Source organism: Vigna umbellata, chromosome 7, assembly GCF_029865625.1.
Source record: "Vigna umbellata cultivar VRB3 chromosome 7, Vumbellata_1.0, whole genome shotgun sequence".
NCBI classification, from domain to species: Eukaryota; Viridiplantae; Streptophyta; class Magnoliopsida; order Fabales; family Fabaceae; genus Vigna; species Vigna umbellata.
This window is the reverse complement of record NC_142171.1, coordinates 29079846-29093279: the sequence shown is the minus strand read 5'-3', so window position 1 is coordinate 29093279 and position 13434 is coordinate 29079846.

Below are 13434 nucleotides of genomic sequence, written 5' to 3'. Positions count from 1 at the left end.
GATTGCTAAGAAATTATCAAATTTTGACATGTATAAGATGTTAAAATATGTACCTAATGTTATTTGACAATTTTGACATGTATAAGATGTTCAAATATGTAACTAATGTTATTTGACAATGTACAGTATGTGTTTGTAATAAGAATAGTGGTTGGATTTCGAAATGAATTGTTTTAACTTTGCATTTGTGTTTGTTATAATGACAAAATTAGTGATTGAAAAATGAACGCAGCATTATAATAAAAATTTGAAAAGTACGAGACCATTTTCACTAAAATTAATGGTAATTAATGCGAAGGATTTGATTAATTTCTGAGTGGGGAGATGGGTGTTGGTGATTGATGTGAACGCAAGAAGCGTGTTGGTGATCAAAGTTAAACCTAATTATCCCACTGCATAACGTGTATAACTTGCAATCGTGTTCGTAACCGCCCAAAACACATCCTTCCTCATATTCGTTTCGAAAACCTCTCTTCTCTCAGTGCAAAACCCTAAACGAAATACAATGGCTGATCGTGGAAAGAAGAAACAAAAGGCATCTTCTTCCGTTGGTGGACGTCGCTGTCGCCGTCGCCGGAGTCCAACCCCATCACCATCGTCATCCCCTCCTACGCCTACCAATGATCTCTTCTCGTCGGATGAGCAACAGGAGAAATATGCCCAACATTTCGTAAATCGGGAAATTTTGGAGAGTAAGTATCTAGAGGACGAATACTTTCAAGGAAAAAATTTTCAATTCTATGACATATTACACGAAGCTGGGCTGACTGAATTTGTGTGTTTAAGAAGACATTACCACCCACAATTAGTCAGAGTGTTCTATAGCAACATGTCAATATCGGATACGGGGGTTATTCGAAGCGAAGTTAGAGGGGTCAAAATTAGGGTCAGCCCTAATCTTTTTCAACAACTGACTAATCTCCCATCTGATGGTGTTTGTTACGAAGGCAAAGTTGTAGATGAGTGGAAAGAACAATACGATTCTGTCACTGCAAGGCAACTAGTGTGTAGAGACGATGCAGCCATACAATCTAGAATACTAGCGGGGCAAATGAAGGTTCAACCAAGGATACTTCATTACGTTCTCACTAGAGTATTAATTCCTCGTGCAACCAATATTGGTCAGGCATCCGAAGAGGATATTATGCTGCTATGGGCATTTTTCAATTCCATTCAAATTAACTGGGGACATCTTATTAGATATAAGATGAAAAGAGCATTAAGGGAGAACGCAAAGTTGCCGTATCCACATTTGATAACCATCTTCATGGAACACTTTGAAGTGCCTACTGAAAGTTATCCCATTTCAGAACTGAAGTTCAAGCAAAGAATTGGTTGTGAAGTTCTAGCATCATTTGGTTATATGCAAAATGATGAAGGAGAATGGGTTCCCAAAGGCAATGCCCCCCATCCCCCCTTACAAGAAGGTCAACAGAATCAAGGACAAGATGATGAACAAGGCAGTTCATCTACAACACTAGATAATGTGATCAACCGCATAGAACAACTTCAAACCTTTGTTGGTACAAGATTTGATGCCTTTGAAACTCGATTTGATGCCCTTGAAACAAGATTTGGAAACATGGACATGGTCATCACTACAAGGTTTGATGCGTTGCAATCGCGTGTTGGGAACATTGAAGAACAACTGCAACACTTGCCAAGTGCTTCTGGAAACAATCCTCAGACTTAAAATTGCTTGTTTAGGCTTTCTTTACTGCATTTTAAAGAACTATGTACTCCAGTTCCTGCTTTGATCATTTCAAGTATTTAATAAAATGAAGTTGTTTAGTTTCAAAATGGTTCCTCAATTCTCGACATTTATTATGTAATGTTCAATTTACGATACACTTAATACCATGGCAGTTGTGAGTAAAAGTCAGTAACCAATACCACTTAATACTAACCAAAAACACTAACCAATACCACTTAATAACACTGCAGTTGTCTGTAAAACTAAAAGTCAGTTTTTTGTCCAATGGTGACCTGTGTTCACCTGACTGAGTACCTGTGTTGGACTTTCTGTACAAATTGGCAATTTCTCTCGGGTAATCATTTACAGGGGTCCTGTAAACATCGTTTACAGGGGTCCTGTAAACGATTACCAGAGGCTTTTTTCAGCAGTCTCACTCATTCCTTGCACAGCTTGCTCCTCCAACTCATGAGGGGTCTCCCCACCCTCCTTGGCCTCACATCACATCACCATCCACCCTCTCCCAACACTGGAACACCTGCACAAGCCTCAGACAGGTGCAGATTAGCATAAAAGTCAGTTTTGTGTCCAATGGTGACCTGTGTTCACCTGACTGAGTACCTGTGTTGGACTTTCTGTACAAATTGGCAATTCCTACCGGGTAATCGTTTACAGGGGTCCTGTAAACAATTACCAGAGCCTTTTTTCAGCAATCTCACTCATTCCTTGCACACCTTGCTCCTCCAACTCATGAGGGGTCTCCCCACACTCCTTGGCCTCACATCACATCACCATCCACCCTCTCCCACCACTGGAACACCTGCACAAGCCTCAGACAGTTGCAGAAGTGCCTTAAAGTCACTTTTTTTTCCAATGGTGACCTGTGTTCATCTGACTGAGTACCTGTGCTGGACTTTCTGTACAAATTCCCAATTTGTCTCGGGTAATCGTTTATGAAACTTTGGGGCACTACCGCCCGGCCACAGTCACGAGGTTAATCCGTTATCACTCACCTTGGGTCATATGGAAGCACCCAAGACTAGGACCTCCTGCTACTCCTCACCACATGGTTCAATCCTCTCTACATGAGAAGAAAGACCATTGGAGCTTCAGGATGACCCCCAAAACTGAGCTACCATGTAATCATTCTATACAACCCCCCAAAACACCACCATGTATCCTCTCCTCGAGGATCATGGAATTACGTCCATGAATCATATTGTTACTTTGAAACTTAACCACAATTATGAATATTCAGATACCACCATATTATCACAACAAATCCAACATATTTCATACATTCACATATTTTCAAATAAATCACGTCACAGACAATATTCCAACCATTGGTACACATAATTCAACCCAAGAGCAAAGGAACTTGGAATCCAACTTATTTGTAAAATACTATTTGGACGAGCACTATTCACCACCCAGGACGAACGCTATTAAGTGAACACCACGGACGAACGCTAATTGCCAAATGGACGAACGCTAATTGCCAAACATCGGCCGAACGCTAATTACCAATCAATAGGCCGAACGCTATTTACTAAAAGGCCGAACGCTATTTACTATCAGGCCGAACGCTATCAAACCCTATACTATCAGGCCGAACGCTATTTACTAAAAGGCCGAACGCTATTTCACTGATCACACCATTAGGTCGAACGCTGAGATTGATACTTAGGACGAACGCTATTTCACCGAAAGCACTTTAAGATCGAACGCTAATATTGATACTTAGGCCGAACGCTGGGATCGAGTACTTAGGCCGAACGCTATTTTATCGAACACCATATTGGACGAACGCTAAATCCGAATCCTAAAAGAACGAACGCTACAATTTCTATTACACTAAGACCGAACGTTCATGATCGAACCTTACGAATATCAATTTACAACCGAACGTTCCAGATCTAAATTAAGGTTTCTGAATTTAAAACCGAACGCACACTAATACATCAAAACCGAACGTTCAAGATTAAATCCTAAGAATACTACTTAAGATCGAACACTGAAATAGAGAACTTAGACCGAACGCTGAGATCTAGTACTTGGGCCGAACGCTATGAGATTAAACGCTACAGGGTCGAACGCTAAACCATTGAATACCCTATTGAATTAAACACTATTTGACCTAGCGCTTAAATATCAAGGCCGAACACCATATGGACGAACGTTTAAGATTGGAAATCGAATGAAGGCCGAACGCTCACAATCCGATTGAAACCAAGACCGAACGCTCAAAATCAGAATTTAAACTACAACCGAATGCTCAACAGAACAAGACCGAACGCTACAGATTTAAACTTAAAACTATCGAATTATTACCGAACGCTCACATCACAATTAGACAAAAACCGTTCGCTCAATATCCAAACCTAAGAGTACCCACAAAAACGTACGCTCACAGTTTCAATTAAATAAGGCCGAACGTTTAATATCCACACCTTAGAACACCCAATAAAAACCGAACGCTCACTATTACTCTTACATCAAAACCGAACATTTAAAATGTTTGGACGAACGCTAACACCCACAAAACCGAACGTCTAGTATAACTTTTTCAAAAAGACCGAACGCTATACAGGATTGAAGTACGAACACTAACCCTGAACTAAAAACCGAACGCTCAACATAATATTGCCGACCACTAATTGGTCGAGCCGTTTTGGACGAACGCGCCAATATCTTGGCCGACCACTAATTGGTCGAGCCATTTTGGACGAACGTCCAATTTTCATCAAATTGGACGAACGCGCGTTTCTGCAGAATTCTGCAGAATCGCGGGTTTTCCAGAAAACCCAGAAAACCCAGAAATCCCAATTTTTCATCCCTTCCTTCCCAGATTTGCATTAAACACAACATATATCATCAATCAAACAAAAGATCTAGCTCCCCTTACCTCTTGAAGACTTCCTTGAATCACTTCCAGAGAGTTTGATTTCCTTCCAACTCCAAAAGTTCTCCTCCTCTTCTTTTCCCCAACTTGCAGAACCAAACCTTGCTTGCAGCTTCAACTTCACCTCTCTCAGAAACTTGGCAGCAATGATTTCACTCCCTAAGTGCAGACCCATACCCCTTTTTATCTCCCACGAGCCTCCCAAACTCTTCCCTCTTCCCCTCTTCTTCTCTTTCCTTTTCTTGTTTTCTTTTGGTTTTGTTTTCAAAGGGGAAGCAACGTTCACTGCCCCTTTGTGGCAGCGCACGTCCCTTCCTCCCCGTTCTCTTTTGTTTTTTTTATTTTTTTTATTTTTTTTATTTTTTTAATTACGATTCCTTACATGAGGTGTGTCTCTGCCTAGGGCTGGATAGAGGATGGTCCAGCCGCCACCTAAGTTGGAGGATTTTTTTTAGTTTAAAAAGAAGAACACTGAGTCACGGAGGCTGGAAAATTGCAGCACATGGAGGGTTACGGCTAGAGGATTCATTCACTTTTGGTAGGAGTAGCATGCTGTTTCGGAACACTGTTTGGAAGCTGAAAGGTAGTCACGGCTTGCTGGAGGCTCTCATTTTCTTTCTCTTCCAGTAGCTCTTGGGTTTTAATTTTAATTTTGGAAAAAGAAAGAAGTGGTGTTCACGGTGTCCGAGATTGAATGAAGAAACGGAGTGTGGTCCGTGATGTGCAGCAAGGAAGAGATGTTCGGTTTTTACTCTTTCACGCTTGAGTCAAATTTTATTTTCGTATCTTATATATTAAAATGGATTTAGGTTGAAGCAGCTAGCTCATTTCATTCTCATCTTCTTCACTTTCACGTTTGAATTCAATAAGTATAAATTATATTTTATATATGCATTCAAGAAGCAGCATGTTTATTTAAATCACTTTATTGCTTACGTATTTTAATTCATTGATTTTCGTGATGAAATGCATTTAATGTTAAGCTAAAAGTTCACATTCAATTGGTTCATGAAAACGTGCATTGAATTTTCATTCTTGCTGCACGTGAATTAATGCTTTGCAATTGATGGTTTATGGATGTCCTTTTCTTCAACAATTTATTTCACTGCTCCAATTGCTTTAGCTGGAATGTGGGTATATTTAAGGTTTAATCATTCACTAAGTCCCTATTTTCGCATGGAATCTCAATTTCGTCCCTTTCTTTCTGAAAATCTCAATTGGGTCCCAATTTTATGAAAATTGCAACAAATCGATCCTTTCCATTAATTTGGCTAGACGGCGTTGAAAAAATTGATGAGTGAATGCTGAGATGACGAACGAGCGCTCGTCCAGCAGCGAACGAGCGCTCGTCCATCAGCGAACGAGCGCTCGTCCAGCAGCGTACGAACGCTCGTCCAGCAGCGAACGAGCGCTCGACCACCGAACGAACGGTCGTCCAGTGTGGAACGAACGGTTGTCCAGCAGTAAGAGGTCGACGAGCGTCCGTTCTCTGGTGGACAACCGTTCGTTCCACACTGGACGACCGTTCGTTCAGTGGACGAGCGCTCGTTCGCTGCTGGACGAGCGCTCGTTCGTCATCTCAGCATTCACTCATCAATTTTTTTAACGCCGTTTGACACTATTTAACGGAAAGGATCGATTTGTTGCAATTTTCATAAAATTGGGACCCAATTGAGATTTTCAGAAAGAAAGGGACGAAATTGAGATTCCATGCGAAAATAGGGACTTAGTGAATGATTAAACCTATATTTAAATGCCGCTAGGTTTTTTATCTTTTTTATTTTTTTTTCTTTATTTAATTTTAATACTCACTTTAATGTTGTCAATTATATTCGGTTGTATTTAAGTTCCATTTTTAATTTAGTTCATTTTGAATCACAAAAACACTTTCAAAATCCCCCACTACGTGTTGACCTGAGACTGAACCACAATTGGTCCTTGAGAAACGATCTAGGAGTCACACAGGCGCAAATAGCGTTCGGCCTTTTAGTAAATAGCGTTCGGCCTGATAGTGAACGTTCACAGGCGCACACAGACGCTCTCTACTCAAATCCTGATCACCAACGCTCGTTAATCCACTATATGAACGAACGCTCAGAAACCCACCTATATTTGGTCATATACTGTAAGGCGAACGCATTAGCGAAAGCATGAGCGAACGCTCGTCAGGCTAAAGAAAAACGAGCGTTCAAATCGAAGTGGGCGAACGTTCAATTCGTCTAGTTTTGGACGAACGTCCAATTTGAAACCGAATTGGACGAACGCGATTCTGCAGATTCTGCAGAATCACAGGTTTTCCAGAAAACCAGAAAAACCTCCATTTTTAACTCTAAAGCTTTTAGATTTGTACAAAAACAGTAAGATTAACTAATCAAAACGAAAAATCTAGCACCCCTTACCTCTTGAAGACTTCCTTGAATTTATCTCCAAAGGGTTTGATCTCCTTCCAACTTCAAAAGTTCTCCACTTCTCCTCTTTCCCAGAACTTGCTGCCACTCTTCCACTCCTCCAGATGCAGCACCAAAGCCTCCTTGCACTTCAGCAGCTCCCCACCTCACCTTCTCTCAGTTTTGCAGGAATGATTTCCACCCCCATACTCCCTTTTTATTTTCTTTTTCTTGTTTTTGAATGGGGAATGGAAGCAACGTTTGCTGTCCCTTATGGCCAGCAAAACTGGCGCTTTCCAGCGCTCGTTCCTTCCTTCCCCGTTTGTTTTGTCTTTTTTTTTTTTTTTTTTTTTTTTTTTTTTTTTTAAATTACGATTCCTTACATTCTCCCCAACAACAAAAATTTTCGTCCTCGAAAATTTGGCTTATTGAAACAAGTGGGGATACAAATCCTTCATGGCATCTTCCACTTCCCATGTAGAGTCACCCGTCTTTTCATCCCAGACGACCTTCACCAATCTGACTGCTTTCCTCTTGTAGTATTTGGTGTTGCTATCTTCAATGCGTACCGGCTGCATCTCCAATGTACGATCTTGACGAAGACGAATATCTTCTAACTCTAATATGTGAGAAGGGTCGGATACGTACTTCCGAAGTTGAGAAACGTGGAAGACTGGATGCAAGTTTGATAACTGAGGCGGCAAAGATAACTCGTACGCAACTGGCCCGATCTTCCTCAAGATCTGATAAGGTCCGATGAATTTGGGAGACAACTTCTTGGGTCGAATGGCTCTCCCAACTCCCGTGGTCGGATGCAGTCTAAGGAAAACATGATCTCCTGCATCGAACTCCAAGGGTCTTCTCCTCTTGTCAGCGTAGGATTTCTGTCGACTCCTGGACGTCTTCAGCCTTTCTTGAATCAACTTCACCTTCTCAGTCGTCTGCTGAATGAGCTCTGGTCCTGTTAACACTTTTTCCCCTTCCTGAAACCAACACAATGGCGTTTGGCATTTCCTACCGTACAGAGCTTCAAAGGGAGCCATTCCTATGCTGGCTTGGAAACTATTGTTGTAGGTGAACTCTACCAAAGGTAAGACTTCATCCCAAACGCCCATGTGATCTAGAACACACGTCCTCAATAAGTCTTCAAGCGTCTGGATGGTCCTCTCGGACTGACCGTCCGTCTGAGGATGATAAGCCGAACTCATATGGAGTTTACTACCGAGCTCACTTTGTAATGATCGCCAGAACCGAGAAGTAAATCTCGTGTCTCGGTCTGAAACAATGCTAGACGGAACTCCATGTAGACGAACAATTTCCTTGATGTAAAGCTTAGCCAGGTTCGTCATGGACATCTTCAGATTGACTGCTAGGAAATGAGCACTCTTCGTTAGTCGATCCACAATTACCCACACGGAATCATGATTCCTGACAGTTCGAGGTAAGTTGGTCACGAAGTCCATCGCAATGCCGTCCCACTTCCATTCCGGAATCTCTAACTGCTGAAGTAGACCGCCTGGCCTTTGATGTTCAGCCTTGGCTCGTTGACACGTTAAGCATGATGCCACAAAACGTGCGACATCACTCTTCATTCCCGGCCACCAGAACGACTTCCTGAGGTCCTGATACATCTTAGTTATACCAGGGTGTATGCTAAGACGACTGTGGTGTCCTTCCTCAAGAATCATCCTTTTCAACTCACCATCATTCGGAATGCACGTCCTACCCATGTATCGTAGACAATCGTCTGTTCCCGTGTTGAACTCCTTGGCCTGATCTGTACCGAGTGCGTTCAAGATCTTCACCAACTCTTCGTCTTCTCGCTGCTTCATTCTGATCCGGTCAAATACGTCACTGGAGATTCTAAGAGTACAGCATTTAATAACATTCGGTTCCAAGTCGAACTGTAACCTTAGATCTCTAAAGCTCTCTACCAAACTTAACTCTCGGACCATCATGGAGGAGACGTGAACTACCTTTCTGCTTAAAGCGTCTGCTACAACATTTGCTTTTCCCGGATGGTAAAGTAGTTCGAAGTCATAATCCTTCAAGAATTCCAGCCAACGTCTCTGTCTCATATTCAACTCCTTTTGATCAAAAAGATACTTGAGACTCTTATGATCACTGAATACTTGGAAAGTTGATCCATACAAGTAGTGCCTCCAAATCTTCAAAGCAAAGACGACCGCTGCTAATTCCAGGTCGTGAGTTGGGTAGTTCTTCTCGTGAACCTTCAGTTGTCGAGAAGCATACGCAACCACCCTCTTTTCTTGCATGAGTACACAGCCCAAACCCTGATGAGACGCGTCACAATATACCACAAAGGGTTTAGCCGTGTTAGGTATGACCAGTACCGGGGCGCTTGTTAACTTATTCTTCAATTCCTGGAAACTTCCTTCACACCGATCGGTCCAAGCGAACGGTTGATCCTTTCTGGTCAGCTGAGTAAGCGGAGCTACTATTTTGGAAAATCCTTCAATGAACCGTCTATAGTATCCCGCGAGTCCCACAAAACTACGAACCTCGGTAACTGAGCGTGGACTCTCTCAGTTTTGCAGGAATGATTTCCACCCCCATACTCCCTTTTTATTTTCTTTTTCTTGTTTTTGAATAGGGAATGGAAGCAACGTTTGCTGTCCCTTATGGCCAGCAAAACTGGCGCTTTCCAGCGCTCGTTCCTTCCTTCCCCGTTTGTTTTGTCTTTTTTTTTTTTTTTTTTTTTTTTTTTTTTTTTTTTAAATTACGATTCCTTACATGCTTCAACCTAAATCCATTTTAATATATAAGATACGAAAATAAAATTTGACTCAAGCGTGAAAGAGTAAAAACCGAACATCTCTTCCTTGCTGCACATCACGGACCACACTCCGTTTCTTCATTCAATCTCGGACACCGTGAACACCACTTCTTTCTTTTTCCAAAATTAAAATTAAAACCCAAGAGCTACTGGAAGAGAAAGAAAATGAGAGCCTCCAGCAAGCCGTGACTACCTTTCAGCTTCCAAACAGTGTTCCGTAACAGCATGCTACTCCTACCAAAAGTGAAAGAATCCTCTAGCCGTAACCCTCCATGTGCTGCAATTTTCCAGCCTCCGTGACTCAGTGTTCTTCTTTTTAAACTAAAAAAAATCCTCCAACTTAGGTGGCGGCTGGACCATCCTCTATCCAGCCCTAGGCAGAGACACAACTCATGTAAGGAATCGTAATTAAAAAAAAAAAAAAAAAAAAAAAAAAACAAAAGAGAACGGGGAGGAAGGGACGTGCGCTGCCACAAAGGGGCAGTGAACGTTGCTTCCCCTTTGAAAACAAAACCAAAAGAAAACAAGAAAAGGAAAGAGAAGAAGAGGGGAAGAGGGAAGAGTTTGGGAGGCTCGTGGGAGATAAAAAGGGGTATGGGTCTGCACTTAGGGAGTGAAATCATTGCTGCCAAGTTTCTGAGAGAGGTGAAGTTGAAGCTGCAAGCAAGGTTTGGTTCTGCAAGTTGGGGAAAAGAAGAGGAGGAGAACTTTTGGAGTTGGAAGGAAATCAAACTCTCTGGAAGTGATTCAAGGAAGTCTTCAAGAGGTAAGGGGAGCTAGATCTTTTGTTTGATTGATGATATATGTTGTGTTTAATGCAAATCTGGGAAGGAAGGGATGAAAAATTGGGATTTCTGGGTTTTCTGGGTTTTCTGGAAAACCTGCGATTCTGCAGAATTCTGCAGAAACGCGCGTTCGTCCAATTTGATTAAAATTGGACGTTCGTCCAAAATGGCTCGACCAATTAGTGGTCGGCCAAGATATTGGCGCGTTCGACCAAAACGGCTCGACCAATTAGTGGTCGGCCAAATTATGTTGAGCGTTCGGTTTTTAGTTCAGGGTTAGTGTTCGTACTTCAATCCTGTATAGCGTTCGGTCTTTTTGAAAAAGTTATACTAGACGTTCGGTTTTGTGGGTGTTAGCGTTCGTCCAAACATTTTAAATGTTCGGTTTTGATGTAAGAGTAATAGTGAGCGTTCGGTTTTTATTGGGTGTTCTAAGGTGTGGATATTAGACATTCGGCCTTATTTAATTGAAACTGTGAGCGTACGTTTTTGTGGGTACTCTTAGGTTTGGATATTGAGCTAACGGTTTTTGTCTAATTGTGATGTGAGCGTTCGGTAATAATTCGATAGTTTTAAGTTTAAATCTGGAGCGTTCGGTCTTGTTCTGTTGAGCATTCGGTTGTAGTTTAAATTCTGATTTTGAGCGTTCGGTCTTGGTTTCAATCTGATTGTGAGCGTTCGGCCTTAATTCGATTTCCAATCTTAACCGTTCGTCCATATGGTGTTCGGCCTTGATATTTAAGCGGTCAAATAGTGTTTAATTCAATAGGGTATTCAATGGTTTAGCGTTCGACCATGTAGCGTTTAATCTCATAGCGTTCGGCCCAAGTACTAGATCTCAGCGTTCGGTCTAAGATCTCTATTTCAGTGTTCGATCTTAAGTAGTATTCTTAGGATTTAATCTTGAACGTTCGGTTTTGATGTATTAGTGTGCGTTCGGTTTTAAATTCAGAATCCTTAATTTAAATCTGGAACGTTCGGTTGTAAATTGATATTCGTAAGGTTGGATCATGAACGTTCGGTCTTAGTGTACTAGAAATTGTAGCGTTCGTTCTTTTAGGATTCGGATTTAGCGTTCGTCCAATATGGTGTTCGATAAAAGAGCGTTCGGCCTAACTATCGATCCCAGCGTTCGGCCTAAGTATCAATCTTAGCGTTCGTTCTTAAAGTGCTTTCGGTGAAATAGCGTTCGTCCTAAGTATCAATCTCAGCGTTCGACCTATAGGTGTGATCAGTGAAATAGCGTTCGGCCTGTTAGTAAATAGCGTTCGGCCTGATAGTATAGGGTTTGATAACGTCCGTCCAAATAGCGTTCGGCCTATTGATTGGTAATTAGCGTTCGTCCGATGTTTGGCAATTAGCGTTCGTCCATTTGGCAATTAGCGTTCGTCCGTGGTGTTCACTTAATAGCGTTCGTCCTGGGTGGTGAATAGTGCTCGTCCAAATAGTATTTTACAAATAAGTTGGATTCCAAGTTCCTTTGCTCTTGGGTTGAATTATGTGTACCAATGGTTGGAATATTGTCTGTGACGTGATTTATTTGAAAATATGTGAATGTATGAAATATGTTGGATTTGTTGTGATAATATGGTGGTATCTGAATATTCATAATTGTGGTTAAGTTTCAAAGTAACAATATGATTCATGGACGTAATTCCATGATCCTCAAGGAGAGGATACATGGTGGTGTTTTGGGGGGTTGTATAGAATGATTACATGGTAGCTCAGTTTTGGGGGTCATCCTGAAGCTCCAATGGTCTTTCTTCTCATGTAGAGAGGATTGAACCATGTGGTGAGGAGTAGCAGGAGGTCCTAGTCTTGGGTGCTTCCATATGACCCAAGGTGAGTGATAACGGATTAACCTCGTGACTGTGGCCGGGCGGTAGTGCCCCAAAGTTTCACCAGGCGGTAGTGCCAGGGCGGTAGTGCCCAAGTTTCATAAAGCCACCACGGGTGCAAGACCCGCCATAGCTCGGTAATCATTCTAGTCCGGACGAGTCGGGGTATAAAGTAACAAGTCTTGTGATGTCAGTTTACCATGTTTGGATGAATGTTTACATGTCATGGGAGTGTGTGAATATGGATCAATGAGTATGCTTTAATTGTTATTTTATATGAACCTATGAATGATTTCATGAATTAATTGTGCTAGGAGATAACATGTTTTTATATCTAGCTCACCCTTGCATTGTTTGTGTTGTGTGCCAATTTGGATTATGTTATTCGGCGATGATCATCCACTTGGATGGGAGCAGAGGTCGTTGAAGAGAGTTTCCCTTGGAGCAGGAGCTGGAGGTTGCTGATGTTGCAAAGTAATCTTCTTAGAAGTTTCCTGATTGATCATTTGTAGCGATCAATCCTTTCCAACTGTTCAAGTTTAAATTTTCACTCCTTTTAATTGGATGATTGAAATTTAACAATTAAATTACACGTCAATTCTGACTGTTCTCTATATTTGAATGTTGACGTCTTTATTATGTAATATTTATTATTATATAATCGGGATGTTACACCTCAGCTGTGTGCTTCCATGAAATGAAAGATGAAAAACCCCCAAAATTCCACGTGCAGCAGCCCTAATGAACCAGCCCTCTTTGATGAATGCTCCCCAATTAATTCTTGCTACACCCCCTTCAAAGACGTGGCAGCCCTCCTTTCTTTAGAGCCTAATAATGAATCCTCCAATGCTTCCAACCGTGTGATCGTCCAAGCTTTGCTGCTGTCCACGTGAAGAAAATGATTCTTCTTTGGACACCCCCTGTGCCTCCCATTCTCCGCGTGAAAACCCTCCAATTCAAAATCTCTCCAAGCTTGCTGGATAGGAGTTGCTGGACCGTGATGCTTGTTGGACGTGGACCTGCAACCAA